Source organism: Suncus etruscus, chromosome 20 (assembly GCF_024139225.1).
Source record: "Suncus etruscus isolate mSunEtr1 chromosome 20, mSunEtr1.pri.cur, whole genome shotgun sequence".
NCBI classification, from domain to species: Eukaryota; Metazoa; Chordata; class Mammalia; order Eulipotyphla; family Soricidae; genus Suncus; species Suncus etruscus.
Window position 1 is genome coordinate 41,003,501 of NC_064867.1, and position 22,638 is coordinate 41,026,138.

Sequence of the window (22,638 nt, forward strand, 5' to 3'; positions counted from 1 at the left end):
TGGTCTAAATACAAGGAGACCCTACCCCTGAAGTTTCCTGGCACAAGACTGACTCTAGGCTCCAGGCAAACTAGTTTGTCAAATTCAAGTCATCGTCTGTAGTGGCAATACACCTCCATTCCTCACATAGTCTCTGTTGTTGGTATCATGCTTCTGTATTAAAGATCCTGGAGTCTGCATATCCCATATTGCAGTCAGGATGGTGCAGAGCATCCTCTCGTTTCACCTCACACTTAAGGGTCCAGCCCCAATCTTAAGAAGCACCTTTTGAGTTTGGTTGGTAAAGTTTGGGCCCCTCATGATTTCAATGTTATTGGTTCTGTGGTTTGGATATTTACTTCTGTCCTTCTTTAACACCACTATGTTTCTCCTGAATTTTTTTTGGATGTTTGTTTTCTTTTGCTACACCTAGCAGAACTCAGGGATTATTCTTGGCTCTGCACTCAGCAATTACTTTTGGGAGTACTTGGGGGACCATATGTGGTGCTGGGGATTGAATTCAGGTTGGCTAGATGCAAGGCAAGGGCCCTGCCTCCTGTACTATTGCTCTGATCTTCTGCTTTGAATAGAATATATATATATGTATATATATTTGTTTGTTTGTTTGATTTTTTTTGGGTCACACCCGGTGGCACTCAGGAGTTACTCCTAGCTCTGTGCTCAGAAATTGCTCCTGGCAGGCACAGAGGACCATATGGGATGCCAGGAGTCAAACCACCATCTGTTTGAATCAGCTGCACGCAAGGCAAATGCCCTACTGCTGTTCTATCTCTCCAGCCTTGAATAGTATTTTTATTTAGTACAAAATTCTCTCACTTATAAACATGCATTAAACACTCCAGTAAGTCTACTAAAAGTAACACTATTAGCTCAATCCTATTTTATTTTTATTATTTTATCATCTTTCTTTTTATAAATATCTTTATTTAAGCACCATGATTACAAACATGTTTGTAGTTGGGTTTCAGTCATAAAAAGAGCAATCCAGTCTTAGAACATTTCTCTCACCAAAGATGACTGGTGCTATTTTACTGCCATAACCTGGCTTCACTGTGACTCTTGCACTCCTTCCTTCCATCTTTGTCCATGTGTCTTTTCTACATGGCTCAGATACATACAGCATATTCAATTTGACTTTGGGTTGTTTTGTTTGTTTTTTTGTTTTGGGACCTCACCTAGCTGTGCTCAGGGTTTACTCCTGGCTCTGTGCACAGAAATCAATTCAAGTCATGCTTGGGAGACTGTAAGTGATACTGGAGATCAAACCTGGGTGGGTCTTGGAACAAGAAAAGCATCTTAACTTCTGACCCATCTCTCCAACCATGGCCTCTACCTTGGATTTTTTGTTGTTGTGTTGTTTTCGGCCACACCAGATGACACTCAGGGGTTACTCCTGGCTATGCACTCAGAAATCACTCCTGGCTTGGGGGACCATGTGGGATACCCAGGGATTGAACTGTGGTCTGTCCTAGGCTAGTGCGTGCAAGGCACACGCCTCATGGCTTGCACCACTGCTCCGGTCCCTCTACTTTGGATTTTTATAGCTATTGAAAGATAAGTTGCATGCCATATATTTGATTAATTCTGGTAGACACTTTCCTAGTGTCTGGATGGAGGTTTGGGGGTGACTCCTGCCATGCTGGTTGAAGGTCAGGTGTTTGAGTCTGATGATCCTGAGGTCTTTCAGGACTACTCTGTGGTGATTGGAGACCAACAGGGGCAAACGTGGCAGTGTTGGGATAGCATTACACTCAGAGCCTTGCAAGCACAAGACAGGTGTCCTACACTTTTAGTATTCTCCCTGGCCATAAAGCTCTTACGATGGCATAATAAGGAAACCCACTGAACTATGACCCCCAGATCTTCTTCAGAACTGATTATTGCTAACTGATCTTTGTATTTTCCTGACTGAGAACTCTCCTCACTCAGATTCAGACCCCTTTGGGACAACTGTCCCCAGGGACTGGTTGAGGATGATTTTCTTCCCTGTGCAGGGTACAGTATGGGGACATTGAGGTTCTGGTTAGAACTACAGTACAGCCCAGACAAAGCCTTCTCTTCCCTTTGCTTTGGAAGGGAAGCTCTCTGATTGTCTGTAGTTACTTCCCATCTCTGAACTGGCTCCTATAGGAAACAAACCATTAAAACAGCCAGTTGCTACCCTTAAAATCTTACAGGGAGGATTAGATTGGTTTAGTCAGTAGTGTTAGAGTCAGAGAAGGCAAAGGGTTGCCCATCACCCCAAAACCTAGGAGAGACAGAGACTGCCAATTGGTGATGCCAGTACCATTGGGATTTTATTATTACCTGGGCCTCCAGGGTTCGAAAGTCTAGGCTAGTCTGCAGACCTTGAGTGCCAGTTACTTAAAAACTTTACAGGGTTTCTGAAATATTACACGCATCATTCAATAAATCATCAAGCAGTGGTTCCTACAAACTTTAAATACAAACACCCTCTCCTATCTCACCTGCATCCCGTGTATGTTGACTTATTGCCCCTTTAAGATTTTCATGTTTGTCTCATGGTATACCTAGGACAATGCCTAGTCAATAAATGGCTAGGGTGAGACATTCTTAGCTGCCTACGTCTGCCCTTCGCTCAGGCTTTGAGGACTGGGCAGCCATGGTATGTCCTGTCCATTGTTCAGGCTTTGGGGCTGTAGTTAAACTTTAAGCAAATCCTGTGAGCAGAAGCATGATTCATATATTTTAATTTCATCATTCATATTTCATCTTCTATAGATAGGAATGAGAACTTTTTTTGAACTCTGAAGCCAAATTTCAGCTCGTTAGCACCTGTAATCTTAGCATCTACCAAGAGAGGGCAGCGAGATGTCAAGTTAAACCAGTAGCCATGTACTTCCTAGTATATAAGCATTGAATTATTAATTAAATTTAATAGATACTATTATCTATTAATTATATATTATTATATATACTATTATTATATATTAATATTTAATAATAAATGATATTTAATTGTTACAGACATCCCTAGTACCATGTCTCCAAAAGAATATTTTTAAGGCTTCTCATATATTACAGCAGAGTTTCAAGGAATCCTTTTTCATGATCTCCCCACCAATAGTTAGCTACGAATGAACTGTGGCTTACAATTTCTATACTGTCTATACCATTTCATGCATAGATAGTTTCAGCAGCATATATGTCTTTGGGAGACTGTTGGCACCCCACCAGTATCCCAGAGACCCCTTCTGCCTCACCTATGCACCTAGCAATGTTCTGTTTCAGAGACCAAAGAATTTTCATTGGTTTGTTTTTCAGGCTACGCCTAGAAGTTCTCAAGGATTACTCCTGACTTTGCACTCAGGAATTACTCTTGGTAGTAGGACCATTTGGGATGCTAGGGATTGAACCTAAGGTAGCCAAGTGCAAGGCAAGTGCCCTACTATCAAACAAATTCCTAGGGTTTGTGAGATCACACCACACACCATATCTCCACCCCCAGGCAGATAGGTCTTGAAGAAGCAGGGTAGCGGTGAAAAATAAACAAATTAGGCAAGTCAGGAGAGAGTCATAGAGTCAGTCTGCCCCTTGCCTCCTGGTATCTCTGTCAGTGCTCCAAGCCAAAGTGCATTTTCTTTATTCTCCCAGGATCAAATCCACCAGCGTGGGGCAGGGTAGAGTGATCCAAGTGGGCTTTTACATATCAAAGGAAGAGGTTTAAAGGAAAGAGGAAGATGGAAATGCCTTTGTTTGGGGTGAATAGCTGGGTGCCATCTTATACCCTACCTGCCATACTCTTTCTCCATTCTCAATGAATGACTTTCATTTTAAAGCACACTTCTGAGCACAGGAAGTGCTTACCTTCAGTTAATAATGCCTTTGTGATTGATATATTGAAGAGGGGAACGGAGGAGCAGAGGGAGGAAGCCATAGCATAGTGGTGTGTGCTGGACTGTCAGAGCTCAAAGTTAAGCCACTACCAACCAGCCTGGGTTGGGCAATAGACTTGGTACTGGCAGTTCCCTGGTACAGTGGTCAGGCGCCACCTGAGATCCACTTGCTCTGTTGGGATTGGGAACTGTTCCTGGCCACTAATGTTTCCTGGGGTCTGTGGCTCTTAGGCTGAGGGTGAGGCAGTCCTATTTGAGGCAAAGAAAAAGTCAGTCCTGATTCCTGTCCAGGTTCCCTGGATTTGTTGAGTTTTCTTGCAGAAAGGCAATCCAGGAGAAGACAAATGTGAAGCAGGAGCTATTTATTTTGGAAACAGGAAACATGTAAAGTGAGTATAGGATGTGGATGTTCCTGGAATGGTGTGTGTAGTGCTTATGATCACAAAACTGGCACTGGGGCTTGTGGTTTGTGGACAGGTGTGAATCCAGTGCGAAGATGTGTCCAGGGAAGAAGGACCTATGGTTTGTATTTAGTCTTCTCAGTGTCTCTGTTTCTGACCTCTCCTTTCTTGAACTGATTTAGTCTCTGGTCTGGACTGGCCTCCCCAGTCTGGTGACTTGGCCCTTTTTCATTTTATATCTTAAGTTTATGAATTCTTGAAATTTATCGTCATGGTTTTCCTGTACCTGGGAAAAGGAAACCAGGCATATTTTACTGCATATTCCTAGATGCTCCAGAAGCATTTGAACAAATTGTGTGTGAGTGTATTTATGAGTGTTAGTGTGAATGTGTGTATGTACGTGGGAGAGTTTGTGTATGAATATATGAATGGTGTGTGAATAAAGTCAAGATGCTAGGAACAAAATTTGGCTGAATATGTGTTCCTGTTTACCTTGTTCCCTGCATTCACATTAGAATGGGTGATTTCTAGCTTTCCAAGGAGTAAGGACCACTTCCTCACAAGGATAATTTGGAGATTTCAGGTCTGTGATTGGTGATCGATAGGTGTTAGCAGCCAGGGATAAGGAGATGATGATTTTAGTGACTTTGGACTTGACATATTCCAATATTGTTCTTCCATTTGCATTTCCAGTTATGTTGGATATTATTTTTGTCAATAATTTTTGATATAGATAGTTATTTAGATCGTAAGAATTTTTATTCACTGTCTTGACAGTTTGTATAATTAGTGTAATATCTAACTGGTTTTCAATCTGGTTTTCATTTAGCATGGTTTGTTTTTGTTTTGTGGCCTCTAAATTTGGCTGAAAAATGCTGCTGTTTAAGAATATGAAACCGTCCGAAGAAGTGCAAAACTAAGTGAAAATCATATACTCTCTCCCTTAATCTTTTTTGACACCAATACAAATTGTCTGACACCTTTACTTGGCAAAACTAGGAAATATCCGATTTGAAGAGTTTTTAATATCAGCTCTATTTTTGGAACTTCCCACAAACTAGTATCCTTTATTCATATCTGAGGTAAATCCAGTGTCATTTATTTTCTTGACCTCATTCTTGCTCTGGAGATAGAAATTCCTCTAAACATTCAATATCTCTGTTTCTATAAACATGAACCTGTGGTGGCAGAATCCTAAAGAATTGGAGGTGTAATGATAAAAGTGCTCTTAATAGATGTCTGAGATTTCTCATGCTTTGCCAGTGTGTTTCACTTTTAAGTGGTGTATATGAGAGGGGTTGTTGGGAAGAAGAGAGCGAAGGAAGAAGAAGGTCCCTTCTGTCCCCCATGGGTTCCCCTGCTTGTTTTCTTCTAGATGATACTTTACTCCTGCAGTCAGTCATGCTTACTAGTGGATTCTTTCACCATCTTTTTAAAATTGATTAAATTTTTTAATATATATTTTATTTAAACACCTTGGTTACATACATGATTGTGTTTGGGTTTCACTCATGCAAAGAACACCACCCATCACCAGTGCAATGTTCCCATCACCAATGTCCCAAATCTCCTAAATTTTTAAATTAAAATAACACAATTTACAAAATTATCCATACTTGAGTTTTTGTGGTTGTTATTGATGAAAATAATTGCTTTATTTAAGCACCATTGGGTACAAATATGTTTGTAATTGGGTTTCACCTATAAAATGCACACCTCTTTTGACCAGTGCAACTTTCCCACCACCATTGTCATCCATTTTCCTCCCCGCAAATCTCTCTGCTTGTCTTCGACACAGGCATTGTATTTCTCTTTCTATCTTTGTCATGGTAGTTGTTAGTGTAGTTATTTTTCTAACTTTACTTACCGCTTTTTGTATCATGGGTTGGTCCTTCTGGCCCTCATCTCTATTGTCTCTCAGTATTATTATAATATTGACTTTTACTTTTTCTTAAATCTCACATCTGAGTGAGACTATTCTGTGTTTATCTCTCTCCCTCTGACTTATTTCACTCAACATAATAGTCTCCATATCCATCTACATGTAGGAAAATGTCATGACTTTATTTTTTCTGACAGCTGCCTAATATTCTATTGTGTATATGTATCACAATTTCTTTAGCCACTCATCTGTAGTAGGGCATCTGGGTTGTTTTCAGATGCTTGCTTTGTAAATAGTGCTTCAATGAACATAGGAGTGAAGAAGGCATTACTTTATTGTGTTATTGTGTTTACTGTATTGTGTTTTGGGAGTGGTATTGCTGGAGAAAGGGTCAAGAAATTCAAAATGGAGCAAGAAACTCCTCTTTAATAAGTGATGCTGGGACAACTGGTCAGCCACATGCAAAAAAGTGAATATAGATTTCTATCTATCACCATGCACAAAGGTCAAATAAAAATGAAATAAAGACCTTGATATCAGACACAGAACCATAAGGTATATAGAAGAAAACATAGGCAAAACACTCCATGTCATTGAGACTAAAGGCATCTTCAAGGAGGAAACAGCAGTCTTCAAACAAGTGGAAGCAGAGATAAACAAATGGGATTACACCAAACTGAGAAGCTTCTGCATTTCAAAGGAAGCTGTGATTAGGGTAAAAAGGTCACCCATGAAATGGGAGAAATTATTCACACAACACCCATCAGATAAGGGGCTATTTTCTAAGATATACAAGGGACTGACAGAGCTTAACAAAAAAAAAATAAATAAATAAAATTACATCAAAAAATGGGGAGAAGAAATGAACAGACCCTTCCTCAGAGAAGAAATACAAATGGCCAAAAGGCACATGAAAAAAAAAATAAAGCTCCACATCACTAATTATCAGGGAGATGCAAATCAAACAACAACAATGAGGTACCATCTCATGCCACAGAGACTGGCACACATCACAAAGAACAAGAACAATCTGTGCTGGCGGGGATGTGGGGAGAAAGGAACTCTCATTCACTGCTGGTGGGAGTGCCATCTAGTCCAGCTTATGGAAAACAATATGGACATTCTTTAAAAACATAGTTGAGTTTTAGATATATAATGTTCCGATCCTGATCTCACCCTCAGTGTCAACTTTCCCTCCCAATGGCCCCCATCTTGACGGTATCTTTTAAGTTCGGTTGTTTAAGTTTAAGTCTTATGATACTAGTGTTATTGATAATGTGATTTGGATTAGCTCTGTAATTCTTTACACCAGTGATGTACCTGTGGCTCCTTGACTCCTAACCCCAGTTGTTTTTGATTTATCTTTCTCCCCTTACCCTCCACTCTACCTTCTCCCTATCTTGTGGAGGCCAAGGGTGATCTAGGCAACCCCCAACCCTTTTTAAATCATTGCATTCTGCATCCAACTATTATTTTTTGTTTTTTTATGGTCACACCTGATGGTGCTCAGAGGTTACTCCTGGCTCTGAACTCAGAAATTGCTCCTGTCAGGTTCAGGGGACCATATGGAATGCTGGGATTTCAACCACTGTGTGTCCTGGATCAGCTGCTTACAAGACAAGCACCCTACATTTATGCTATGTCTCTGGCCCCCAAAACCTTTTTCTTTTAGATATATAGTCATAGAGAGTTGTAGATAACTAACCACAGTTTTGTTATACACTTCCTCCGAGGGATGAAAATTTTATAAGACCAAATCCTCAAACAATGCATGTGTCTGGAGGAATTTTAGGTATTACCCAAACAGAAGTCTTTGAAGGAGTACCTTGGTCAGCTTCTCTCTGGCTTTCAAAACTGTTTTTACCATTTAGACTTTGGGCATGACTCTTGACTTTAGGGAATATGGATTTTTGATGGTCAGGATAACTGCTTTCTGATTCCTTTTTCTATGCCAATGCCACCTCTGTTCTTTATTTATTTGTTAGTGCTGTCTTACCTTTATTTATTTATTTATTTATTTTACCTTTTTTTTTTTTTTTTTTGGTTTTTGGGCCACACCCGGTAACGCTCAGGGGTTACTCCTGGCTATGCGCTCAGAAGTCGCTCCTGGCTTGGGGGACCATATGGGACACCGGGGGATCGAACCGCGGTCCGTCCAAGGCTAGCGCTGGCAAGGCAGGCACCTTACCTTTAGCGCCACCGCCCGGCCCCTATTTTACCTTTTTTTAACACCTGTCCCAATAAGGCAATTTCTTTTTTTTTTTTTGGTTTTTGGGCCACACCCGGTGACGCTCAGGGGTTACTCCTGGCTATGCGCTCAGAAGTCGCTCCTGGCTTCTTGGGGGACCATATGGGACGCCGGGGGATCGAACCGCGGTCCGTCCTAGGCTAGCGCAGGCAAGGCAGGCACCTTACCTCCAGCGCCACCGCCCGGCCCCATCAATTTCTTTACAATCACTCATATTTGCATGCAATTACTAAACATTCTTTTATTATTACTCATGACTAAGGTAAATTACCATCATATCTCTTAACCCAAGTCTTGAAAATTTATTTATTTATTGGTTTTTGGGTCACATCCGGTGGTGCTCAGGGGTTACTCCTGGCTCTGTACTCAGAAATCACTTCTGGCATGCTCAGGGACCATATGGGATGCTGGGAATTGAACCCGAGTCTGTCCCGTGTGCAAGGCAAATGCCCTACCACTGTGCTATCTCTCCAGCCTCAAAGCACTGGCCCTACTTGAAGATTTATAATGCAATAATTTCAATGCATTTGCATTTGAATTGTTGAATGAAATGTTCAATATGCTTTCATAAGTGTATATTCCTAATGGTAGATTATTTGACACTCAGATTTGTGAAATATGAGCATGTTATTGTTTTCTTCTGTACAAGAAAAGAATATTATTTTACTACTTAAGAATTGGGGCCAGGGGGCCGGAGAGATGGCATGGAGATAGGGCGTTTGCCTTGCATGCAGAACGAAGGTGGTTCGAATTCCGGCATCCCGTATGGTCCCCAAGCCTGCTAGGATAATTTTCTGAGCATAGAGCCAGGAGTAACCCTTGAGCACTGCTGGGTATGACCCAAAAACCAAAAAAAAAAAAAAAAAAAAAAAAAAAAAAAAAAAAAAGAATTGGGGCCAAAGAGACAGTATTGGGTTTAATGCACGTTTCCTGCACATGACCAACATTGATTTGATCCCAGATACCACATATGGTCCCAGGGTATCACCAGTAATGATTCCTAACCATGCAGTCAGGAGTAATTTTGAGTACTGCCAGGTGTGACCCCTCCTCAAATAACATACACACACAAAAACCTAAAATAAGGATAAATTAGTAGTGTTTACAATTTTTTTTGGCATTTACTAAAGATTATAATTTGGGGATTAGTTAAATACACTGAGGAAATGAACAAAGACCAATGTGCGAAAGAAAATATTAACATTTATGAAAAGGTATTTGCTATGCTATAACTTTTATAATATGAAGAATAGAAATTGTTATAAAAATAGCTGAAAAATCACACTTGAAGTTTTGGTTTGCTATAGAAATTCTCCAGGAGTAAAACATGTCACTCGTGGGTTCTGATATCTGGACTGAGGATTTATTACATTATGTTTGAGCTCTTCAACCTTAAGATTCTCTGCAAACACAGCAGGAATTTAAAAGAAACAAACAAAAAAGAACGAATCAAATTTGTTCAATTTGTCTCTCTCTGTTTCCAGAGACAGAACTGTGTGTCTTTCTGTCCTATGGTTTATTTTTATTTTGGTTTTTGGGCCACACCCAGCAGTGCTCCTGGCTTACTCCCAGCTCTACACTTAGGATCACTACTGCTGAGACTCAGGGAACAATATGAGGTACTGGGGATCAAATCAAGTTGGTAGCATGCTGTACTATTACATTAGCCCACTATTCTGTGTATTAACTGTTATGAGGGGGCCAGACATGTTAGAAAGTGTGTGATAGAGTAAAGGGAGTTGCCTAGAGCTTACGGAGGTCCCAGAGCTTATGGAGGAGAAGGACAGAGAAGGAAAGAAATCAAAAGGGGAGAAAAGATGAGAAAGGGAGGAAATGGGGGAAGAGGGGCCAAAGTGTTTGGTGCTATGGGATGTATACAGGTGATAGAGGAGAGTGGTAAAGTTATACATCCAAAGCACAGACATATATGAACTATATGCTGTAACCAGTGAACTTTTTTTTAAAACTTTATTAATTGATTGACTGATTGGGTTTTGGGCTACATCCAGTGATGCTCAGGGGCCACTCCTGGCTCTAAACTCTGAACCTTGAATACTCAGAAATCACCCCTGGCAGGCTGGGGGACCAAAAAGGGATGCCACAAATTGAACTGGGTCCCTCCAGGTTGGCCGAATGCAAGGCAAATGCCCTACTGTTGTGCTATATCTCCGGGCGCACCAGTGAACTTTGTACTGTGTCTGTCCAGGCAGATGTTGTGAGAGGATGGCGTATGGGGGCATTGGTGGGATTACTGTTTAAATATTACATGCCTAAAACTTAATTATCAACGATCGATCACTTTGATTCTTTATTTAAATAAAATTATATGAAATAAAATTGCTGCTGTGAGGCAGGAGAGGTAACATAGGGGTTAAGGGAATTCCCTAGCATATGGCCAATATAGTTTTAATCCCAGGGTTTCCTGAGCCCTCCAGGACTGATTCCTGAGTACACAGCCAAGTGTAAACCAGGAGCACAGACAGGTGGAGTTTAAAACAAAAAACAAACAAATCACTGCTGTGATGTGCCCAATAGTTTATACTTTTTTTTTTTTTTTTTTTTTTTTGGTTTTTGGGTCACACTCAGAGGCGTTCAGGGGTTACTTCTGGCTCAAAAACAAAAATAAATAAATAAAAATAAAACAAGCAGAACAGCTAAAAGGTGTGGGGATCCTCTTCTCCTAAAAGCTGACCCTGCAGGACCCCAACACAGCTCAGCATTGGCCCACAACAAGAAAAATGAGTCACTAATCCAGAAATCCCAGAAGCCTATGAGGTTCATTCCTTTGCATTATCACCTCTCCTGATGGAGGGAAGCGATCAACAAGGAGGAGGAGACGTGAAGATGGTGAAGTGTTAAGAAGGAACCCTGTCAGCAACAGTGCTATAAAACACAATGCAGAAATAAAAAATAGTTGGAGAGGTAAAGCAACTTGTAGCAGCAAACTGTGGGTGGTATGAAAATGGAGGGGGGCATTGGTTGAGGCATGTGGACATTGGTGAGGGAATCAATATGGGGATATTCTATGCATAAAACCCAGTCAAAAATGACTTTGTCATTTCATAGTGACTAAACTTTAAAAAAATCTATAAAAATAAAACCTGCTCAGGTCTGGAAAAATAAATGTCACCTCTCAGTCCAAATTCCCAACCCACTTGTATTCCCATAGTCAGTTTTCTTCCTCTGGGCTCAAACCCTAACATTGAATTTTCTTCTACAAACACTCACTAGTGTTGGTGCAGATAAGAGTGACCCAAGCCAAAGAAGAGGCAAATGGACCTGGGAAAGGCACTGGGGGAGTGCCGGACGCTCAAAAACCACAAAGGAAATGGAAGGGGAAAATAATCATTATTTAATTAAACAAGTTTTTATTTTAAAACAAAATTGTTGGTAGATATATCTAAAAACAAAATCCATGTTCATAAAGTCAACTTCCTACAGAGTTGGCCCTCAGTCTGGTCACCAAGTTTATTCTCTCATCTCTCTCTCTCTCTCTCTCTCTCTCTCTCTCTCTCTCTCCTGCCTTCTTCACCCCTCCCTTCTCCCTCTCTCTTTTCTCCCCTACCCTCTCTTTCCTTTCTTCTTTATCTCCCTCTCTCCCTCTCTGGGTTCATTCAACCATGCACCCCATATTCATCAGCACAGATCTATTTTTTATTCCAGCCCCCTATCAATGGCCTCAGTCCAGGACTATGATTGGTCTATCTAGTCTTTGCCTCTCACCTCTACCTCATTTCAGAGCCCCCAGTTAAATACCGTTTAGTCTAGAAAGTATGGACACACCATCGTACCAAGCCCTCTGAGCTCCCACCAAGCCCCTATTTCAGTCTGGCTCCTAGAATAAGAACATCCCCTAGTCTGTACCAGAGAGTGTCATTTTCTACATATTTATAACCTCCTCCCACCCTGCAAGTTGCCACTGAAGTCTGTTTTATTAAAGCATTGAATGATAGAAGACCCAAAGGAAAAAGAGTTGTTCCTCCAAAAACTAGACAGGAAAACCTACTAAAAAATCTTAAGTATGACACATATATTTTTCTAGGGAAGTGTCATATATTTCCATTCCCTAGAAGCCAAGGGAAAAAAAATGGATATGAACTCTACTACCTAGGAAAAGAAGGTCTGAAATGAAATCTAGCTCTCTTCCTGGCGATCTGACTTCAGCAATCCTGGGAAACTGGGAGTTAAAAAATGAATCTCACACCCAAAATGCAGCCAGAATATCACCCAGTTCCTTGTGCTGAACTTGCATCTTTCCAAACCACTTCCCAGGTGGCAAGGCAGACTTGCTCAGCCATGGGAAAGTCAGAGCTGATTAAGGGGTGTCCTATAAAGGAGCCAGGAGACTTAATAAAAGAGGCCCCAGAGCTGCCCTCACAATGAGGCTAAGCTTTTCACATCACCCAACTCCCTACTTTGTCATCTAGAATCACTGCACTAGGAAAGGTAGATAATAGTGTACCGGTAGCAGTTTTATGAGCCCAAAATGTTTTGTGACATGCAGCATCAGACACTTTTGTTGTTGTTGTTTTGGTTTGGTTTGTGGGTACACCTGGTGGTACTCAGGGCTTACTCCTTCTGACTCTGCACTCAAGAATTATTCCTGGGGCCAGAGAGATAGCACAGAAGTAGGGCATTTGCCTTGCATACAGCTGACCCAGGACAGACCTGGGTTTGATTCCCAGCATCCCATATCACTCGAGCCATCACTCAAGCCTGCCAGGGTGATTTCTGAGCACAGAGCCAGGAGTAACCCCTGAGCACCGCCAGGTGTCCTCAAAACCAAAGAATCATTCCTGACTTGAGAGACATGTATGGGATTTTTCTTTTTCTGTAGATCTGACTAGTAACTATCTAACTCTACTGTCTTCTTTGAAGTGTCTACTTCTACCCAATTAACACCCATTTAGGTTTGCCATCAGCCTGCATTCACTGGGTCATGAAACAGATCCAGCTTATGTATTACAAGAAAGAGGTTTGCTGTGAGAAGAATCCTAATGCTGTTTATTAAAAAATAAAAGTATGGGGGCCAGAGAGAGAGATAGCACAGCGGTAGGCATTTGCATTGCATGCAGCCAATCCAGAATAGATGATGGTTCAAATCCTGGCACCCCATATGGTCCCCATGCCTGTCAAGAGCAATTTCTAAAGATCAAACTTCAATCCTCTCTCTTGCCAGGCACAAGTTCTATTCTCAGCCCCAAGAGTTATAAAATGAGAGACATGGTCAGTCTAGGCCATTTTGGGAAAAAGAAGGGCGGGCCAGGTTACTTCTCACCTTTCTTCTTATCCCTGGAATGTTACTCCTGGTAGCTGGTAAACAAGAGAAGCCTACAGGAATGACACTGCAGAAGGGGACTCCGATGCATATTAAGACTAATGTCTTGCCCCACCATCAGCTTCTCACCCCTGATTGAGACTTGAGGAAGCAGCGTGTGAGCAGCTCTGAGAATGCTGTTCCACTTTCGCACACATTCTCCTAGCAGTCTTGATCTCTGATGTCCTTCACGCTGCTGACTCTGGCATCACTCTTGCCGTGGGCTGGGATTGCAATCATGATGTTGGCAGGCTTATCACAGCTCCTGTCTTACTGCAGGTGGTTGCCACCCAAGCCAACACAGAAGGTGCATGATCCAAGAGATCTGGAGAGACAGCAGGGAGAAAACACATGCCCGGATTTTTTTTACTTTCGGCAAATTCCAAATGGGTTAAATTGCAAAGGAACAAAAGCAGGCCTTGAAGGGACGATGAAAGAAAGGGTAGACTATGTTTTGTATTGTAAACTCAATATATCTTTTTCCCTTGCTTATTTGTTTTCTTGCCTATATATGAATCCCAAACTGAAATGACTAAAATCTCTCTCAATCTCTCGCCACAGATGTCATCAAAGTAAACAATTCTGCTGGGAACGTCAAGATACTTTTGCCTCTGTTTTGTAGACCTTAATTTCTCAATCTGTCAAATGTCAGTGTATTAACTTGCTATTATTGTTTTGACAAATACAAGTCGTGGTTTAAAATTTCATTTTGATTGCTTTTCAGTTTCAGAGGTCAAAAGTTGTCTTGCTGACTTCTGGCTAATATGTTAAGAGGGTTGTATTCATTCCTGGAGCTTCTAGAGGGGAGGGGATGTGTTTCATGGACATACTCAACTCCAAAAGATGTTCTTGGACCATGCCTCATTCTTGCATTTTCAAAACTCAGATCCTAAGTCTCAATCTGTTCCACCTTCTTCTTCCATTGTGATTAAATTGATTCAACAAAAATAATTTCACCATCCCAGGGTCCTTAACCTCAGTCATATCTGCACAGCTCCTTGGACCATGCCTCATTCTTGCATTTTCAAAACTCAGATCCTAAGTCTTAGATCTGTTCCACCTTCTTCTTCCATTGTAATTAAATTGATTCAACAAAAATAATTTCACCATCCCAGGGTCCTTAACCTCAGTCATAGCTGTACAGTTCCTTCTGCTGTGTAAGGTAATATGATTTTAGGTTGTGGATGCTTTTTGTGTATGATATCAGTTTGCTGGCTGGTTGCTAAATCCCTAATTTTACATCAAAATCAAATTCCTCTTATAAATGTTTTTAGGTTATAGAATACGTGTTCTATGGCTGAGTTTTCCCTGGCTCTCAATGTTAAATTCTGTTTGCAGACACCCACTATCTTCCCAGCACTGACCTACAAATCAGAAGTATGATCTAACTCCGATCTAAATTCAATTTGATCTCTGCAAACTGGTCATTGACTGGGTGGATTGACCTTTATGCTTTTAAAAATGTCTGTTTAGTTGGGGGGGAAATGAGGAACCCAAAATAGGGGACCAGGCACCACACCTCGTGATTCTCAGCTAACTGGGTCAGTGGTTCAATGGAAGGTTCTGAAAATGGTTCTTTGCTTCTACAGCCCTGCCATACTGGGGATGGTGAGGGCCACCCCAACAATGCTTGCAGTGTCTCCTGGCCTACACTAGATGGTACTAGAATTGAATCAGGCTTGGCTGCACACGGTGCATGCATGTATCTTCATGCCTCTAGTATTTATTCTCCAGCCCCTAATTGAAAATTTTTAATTGGGAATTTTCACATAGACACAGATGTCTAGCTTTTCTTAAAGCAGAAACAACAAATGGTTGGAGAAACTTAAAACACCAGGATTGTTCCTGATCCCCTTTATTTCTAATAGCAATTAGCCGGAATTGGATGATACTTATTGAGTATCTCATACAGGAAAAAATTTTGCACTTGGCTATTTATATAATCTGTGTGAGCATTTGGATTTTCAAGAAGACTTTCTACGAAGTTGATCTTTAACTTGGTAACTTGGGAATAGCTCAAAATCCATAGTAATTGTAAAATTATTTGTCCATTACGGAGTCAAAACAAATTACTGCATTTTATTTATTTATTTATTTTTTTTTTTGGAGTTTCAGAAACATATATTGTGATATTTGAAAAGAAAGCCTCCCAACTTATCACAACTATACTCCCTCCCTTGAACTTTGCTGCTTAATGAGGCCTCAAGTATTACTGGCTTCCTTTTGTTTATAATAATAACATTGGAAATGGGTAGCTGGAAAGAGTACAGAGAGTAAGGTACTTCCTTAGTATGCAGCCAATCAGGGTTTGATTTCCAGTATTTCATATGATCTCTTGAGCTTGCCAGGAATGATTCCTGAATACAGTGCCAGGAATAACCTCTGAGCACTGTTGAGTGTGACTCCCCCAAACAAACAAATATACAAACAAAATAAAACCATTACTGTTTCTAGGTAGAAAACGATGAGTTGGCATTATAGCTGTCTTTTTGAAGCTGTATCTTCCAGATAGCCTTTATTCTTATAATATTATTAAAATATTTTTGTTACTAGGCTATGTGTTACTACTACTGAACTTTGGGCAGTGAGTTCAATGAAAAGTTATGTATTACTTGATATTTTGAGACTTAAAATTTCTTCCCAGATATTCAAGAGATTTTTTTTTTATTTATAAAACTCAAAACTAAGTAGGGAGGGAAGGGGAAAAAACCCCTCAAAACTAAAGAAGACACCATCTGGACTTTGACATAGGACCTGTACAAAAAGAAGGATCTCTAACTACAGAAACCTGACAGCAACAACTGTGATGGTAAAGAGCTGTTACTGGGATCACAGAGAATGACTATGAGGATGGTCAACCTCGTATACCTGGAGCCTTGAGTTTGTCTTATACAAAAATACTTCAGGGGTAAGATCTCCCTGTTTTTTAGGCCAAAGGTTTTTCCTTCCAATTTCTTCCATATTTTGCTGTGCCTATGCAAACAACAACTGCCCTCTCCCTTCTTTTTTTTTTTTAGTGTATCTCTCATCTTTATTTCTTTTTATTAAATAATTTATTTATTTAAACACTCTCCCATCTTTAAAAAAAAAGGGAGCATGCAAAACCTTTTGCTTTGTATCAACAACTTTATTGGTAATATAATTTTCACGAATATATCTGCTAATGAACTCTTTCCTCTTCTTTTTCCAATTTTTTTCAGATTCTCTATTTTCTTTCTATTTTTTTGTTTGTTTTTGGGTCACACCCGGCAGTGTTTTGGGGTTACTCCTGGCGCTATACTCAGAAATCACTCTTGGCAGGACCATATGGGATGCTGGGATTTGAACCACTGTCCTACATAAAAGGCAAATACCCTACCTCAATGCTATCTCTTCGGCCCACCTTCTTTCTAATTTTTAATAACTTCACTTTCTGTTATCCTGAAACAAGTGTATTATGATCAGTTATGTCAACTATGTGACATATTTTCTTTTTTTTAATTTTTTATTTATTCTGCACTCAGAATTCACTCTTGGCTTGGGGGACCATATGAGATGCCAGGGATCGAACCCACATTTACTCTGAGTCAGCCGTGTGGAAGCCAAATGCCCTACCACTGTGTTTCCACACCAGCTCTTAAATGATTTTTTTAATCTTTATTTAAGCACCATGATTACATGCGTGATTGTAGTTGTGTTTCTGTCTTAAATTATTTTTTTAAACACATACACAAACAAACAAAAAATAGTGGGAATGTCGACTGGCCCAAATTTTTTAGAGAATAATATGGACACTTCTAAAAAAACCCTAAGAATTGAGCTTCCATCTGACCAAGCAATTCCACATCTAGCGTCTACCCCAAGAGTTCAAAAATCAGTTTTGGAAAAGATATCTACACTCCTTTGATCATTGCAGCATCAGTCATAATAGCCCACATCTGGAAAAAAAAAATACAAGTGTGTAAGGTCAGATGATTGTATGCAGAAACGATGTAGTAAACCCTGGGAATAGCCCCCAAACCAAAAGCCAAAAACCAAAGCAAAGAGAAAAAAAAAACCCAAATGAGAATTTGTATGGAAATGCACACAATAAAGTCTGTTCTTGAAGAATAACTTATCAGATAATATTCTTTTTTTTTTTTTTTTTTTGTGGGTCACACCCGGCAGTGCTCAGGGGTTTTTCCTGGCTCCAGGCTCAGAAATTGCTCCTGGCAGGCACGGGGGACCATATGGGACGCCGGGATTCGAACCGATGACCTTCTGCATGAAAGGTAAATGCCTTACCTCCATGCTATCTCTCCAGCCCCCAGATAATATTCTTGACTTTTGATTTCAGAAAAGCATTGAAAGCAGCAGACAGGGCATCATTTTAGCTAAGGTTTCACCAAGAACACTTTGTTTTAGGGTCCTGTTTCATGGTTAAATATAAAAAAGCAGCGGCATAAATTCAGACCATCAATTGATTGTCGGATATTCACCACGTCAGATCTTTTGCAGCCTTTTTCCTGCTGCAAAAGGAGCTAGACTTTCTGTAATTTCCTACTGTACCAGGTGAAAGAACAGATTTTTGCCTTTCATTGAAGGGGTTTGGCAGGGAGTGCCTAGCAAATTGGGAAGAAAGTGGTTTGATAGAAGCTGTTTGAGTTTGTAACTTTCAATTTTCCTCGTTTTAGTGCTCTTCCCGAGACTTTTGAGTTCATTGTACCTGCGAAAGGCAAAAACCCAGACTGGTAATGAGGTTGGCTGCAATCATCTCGACTCCTGCCACTCAGGGCTTGACTTTTCAATATTTGAAAGTTCAGCAGTTTCAAAGGCTGGATCTATTTAGGGATTACTTTATGCTTGTATTTTAGGATAATAGATAATGAGAGTGGGTTGTAGAAAAGTTTTAAACAGGTCCTAATGGGGACATGTGTGTATGAATTCATTTAAAGAGGAATAGAAGGCCTCCTGCAGAACTGTTCTTTGACGTTTTCTTAGTGATTTTTTTTTTCCAGAGGATTTGGTTGTTCCAAAAAAATGATATTTACATAACCCCAGGGGCAGAGGACAGACTCGAACATTTCATTTTATCTTCATTTTTGCACATCACTCTGTCATTTGTTGGCGAGTCTCCGAAGATGTATAATTTTCAGGTGAAACGGTCTAATTTATTAATTTCTTTAATTAGAGCTCTGTTAAAAGAACAATAAGGAATTAGAATGGAGATGGCAGCTGTGTGCATTCTATTTGGTTTGGAGGCAGAGCAGAATGCAGTTTAGAGATGATGAAAATTCCCTTGGTATTTTTTTTTTTTTTGGTTTTTGGGCCACACCCGGTAACGCTCAGGTGTTACTCCTCGCTATGTGCTCAGAAGTTGCTCCTGGCTTGGGGGACCATTTGGGACACCGGGGGATAGAACCGCGGTCCGTCCAAGGCTAGCGCAGGCAAAGCAGGCACCTTACCTCTAGCGCCACCGCCCGGCCCCCCCTTGGTATTTCTTAGCTTGCTGTCTGAGGTGAATGTCGCCCCACTTTGTTAGAAGACCCAGAACTCAATTTTTCCTGCTGTGTTTTTTGTTTGTTTGTTTGTTTGTTTTTGGGCCACACCCGGCGATGCTCAGGGGTTACTCCTGGCTGTCTGCTCAGAAATAGCTCCTGGCAGGCACGGGGGACCATATGGGACACCGAGATTTGAACCAACCACCTTTGGTCCTGGATCGGCTGTGCTATCTCTCTGTCTGTTGTGTTTTATTCAGAGATGGTAGCAGGGCTGGATAGACAAACCCTTTTCCCTGTGAGTTTGTGGCTCCTCTGAACAAGAGCCAGGGCTTATCTGAAGGCCTGATTCTCTTCCTGAGCACAGACAGGCTCTACAGACCCTCTTGATGTGTGGGAGAAGGAGGCTCTGAAAGACAGTCCTTAGGGCCCAGTTACAGTAGGGTAGAAACTTTTCTTTTTGTTTTGTTTTGGGGCCACATCCAGTGGCACTCAGGGGTTCTTCCTGGCTCTGCGCTCAGAAATCACTCCTGGCAGGTTTGGGGAACCTTATTGGATGCCAGAGATTGAACCCCAGTCATTGTCAGGTTTGCCGTGTTCAAATCAAGCACCCTACTGCTGTGCTGTTGTTCTGGTCCCCTGGAGTAGAAACTCTACTCTTTTTTTTAAAATCAAGGTGGGTGAGGGAGCTCTAGCACCCCTTTTTCTATTCCAGAAATGAAGACCCATGTTAGTGGAGAGTATAGATGTCTTGAAATGAACTCTCATTTATATTCAACTGTTTCTTTTTATTTTTAATTAAATAATTTTTATTTTGACCAAAGTCAATTACAACTCTTTCACAGTAATATCTTAGTCACATAGTGACATTGAATCAGGGGCATTTCCACTACCAGTGTTGTCCTCTCTCCACCCCTGTTCCCAGCATGTATCCCATATCCCCCTTCTTTGACTCCCCGGGCTGCTAGCGTGAGTGGTCCCCTCTGTGTCTAGCTTGTTGTAGATTAGGTTTCGATTCTGTTGTCATTGGCTTTGGATTTGGTTTTTAAGTCTGATCATTTTTGATTTCTACTCAATGCTCATACACCTGTTTGGTCTTGGTGCCCTTCATTTTTTCCCCCCTCAATTTGTGAGGCAGAACAAGATGGTTCAAGTTACGTGGTTCTGTTTGGAGGGGAAGAAAAAAGAAAGAGAATAAAAAAAGGGGGGGTGTAAAAATCAAACGAGAAAGAAACGGGAGGAGTCCTTCTAGAGGCTATAAGTATCATTTTAAGAAAAAAGGGATAAAGGAAGAAAAACATAAAAACTATACAAAAAAAATCAACCAAAAGAACCCCAAAAGCACCACAGCAATAAAGACAACAACCAAACAATACCCATGGTCTTGAAATAAAAACAAAACAAAGCACACATACACACACACACACACACAAACACACACACACAAATACCAACAATATTCAACCATTTCTATATATTTCCCTGCCCCCTTCTTTTATATGTATATATATATATATATATATATTTAAATTTGGGGAGGATTTTGGGCCACACCTGCTGATGTTCAGAGGTTACTCCTGGGTGACAGGCTCTGTTGTTGGTGCATGCTAGGGTTGTTCTTTCTGAGTGTCGCCTGTATGCTCCCCGACACTGTCCTGCTGACCAGTCTCAGAGTTTACTAGGGCCATAGTTAGCAGCACTGCTGAGTGTGAAGAGGCTTCCTCAACGCTTGTGGGCACTGCTGGAGTTTGGACTCAGGAACTGCTGCTTTTTCCTAGAGCCATTCCCTGGGCCCTTCTGCAGATTTCTTGCCGTTGAAACCTATTGCTTTTGTGATTCTTTCGTTTTTTGATGACAAAAAGAAAATCCAGATTGAACTTCTCTGTTTTCTGCTCTCTAGTCATTGACTGCTTCCCATGAAATGTCTGGAGGACCACAGGGGCTGTAAGATGTTCTCAGGATGAAGCAATGATAATTCCAATTTCTATAGGAGTGACATTATGTATACTTTACACCGTGACTAAGTTTGCATTTTGGGGTGTTTTTTGTTTGTTTTGTTTTTGGACTTTGGGCCACACCCAGTGATGTTCAGGGATTAACTCTGGCTATATGCACAGAAATAGCTCCTGGCTTGGGGGACCATATGGGACGCCGGGGGATCGAACTGTGGTCCATCCTAGGTCAGACGCGTACAAGGCAAACGCTTTACCGCTGTGCCACCGCTTCGGCCCCTAAGTTTGCTTTTTTTTTGGGGGGGGAGTCACTCCTGGCAGTGCTCAGGGGTTTTTCCTGGCTCCATGCTCAGAAATTGCTCCTGGCAGACACAGGGGACCATAAGGAATGCCGGGATTCGAACCGATGACCTTTTGCATGAAAGGTAAACGCCTTACCTCCATGCTATCTCTCCGGCCCCAAGTTTGCATTTTTAAAAACCATTTCTTGATAAAATTTTTAATTCCTTTCAGTTTTGCTAAGGAGCCTTTTTATTCCCATTTTGTAAGAATGGATTAAAATTCAGAAAGACCGAGGTGGTGGTGTCTCAAACTACTACTACCAATGTAGTGTTATTGTCCTAGAGAAGAGATGAACATTCTGGTTCCAGTAGACAGACCTTTGCCCTCCATCATAGTCTTAGTTTCTGGGTCCACTGGTCTTGCACTAACATGTCTGGGTCATCCTCATATCTCCCTGACATATATGTAGGCCCTACATGACAATAGGCTTCTTCTAGTTCTTCACTGACTCTTATCTCTGGTTGCAACTTGCTTTCCTAATCTTTTTTTATCTTCACTTTTTGGGCCACACCTGGTGATGCTCAGGGGTTACTCCTGACTATGTGCTCAGAAATTGCCCTTGGCTTGGGGGACCATAATGAATGCCAGGGGATCTAACTGCACTCTGTCTGAGGTTAGCACGTGTAAGGCAAAAGCCTTACCATCTGAGCTACCGCTCTGGCTCCTGCTTTTCCAATCTTTGTCTTGTTCCAATTCACATCTCATTTGATCTACAATCAGTCTGGGTGAGGTCCCCACCCCATCTCTCTTTCCAGAGCTCTTGCTAAGCTTCTCACTCCATCTAATCTACCAGAAAAGATTAGAATTGGTTTCCTGGATGATTAACATAGCAAGTTGTGAACAATGCTATTTCTTCCAAATCCTGAATTCTAATTTGAGAGCATAATTTCAAATCAATACTGTTCCACAGAACTCATTCTTGGGATTTGGGGGCAGACTTGCTTGAGTTGAAGAGTCGAATGAGTGGTTGTTACTGAGAATATCAAGGATCTAACTATTTTGAGCAAACTGGGTCAAATGTGGAAACACTGGAGCATTTGTTCCATGTTTAAAGATTCAAGGGGTTCCATTGTTTCAGAGTTTATACCCTACAAGTGTTGGTCAGATTGAACAAACCAAGCTATGTGTTGAGAAAATATATAATTTTAAAATAGTTGATTTGTGCCCAGTAGAATTTCTCAGG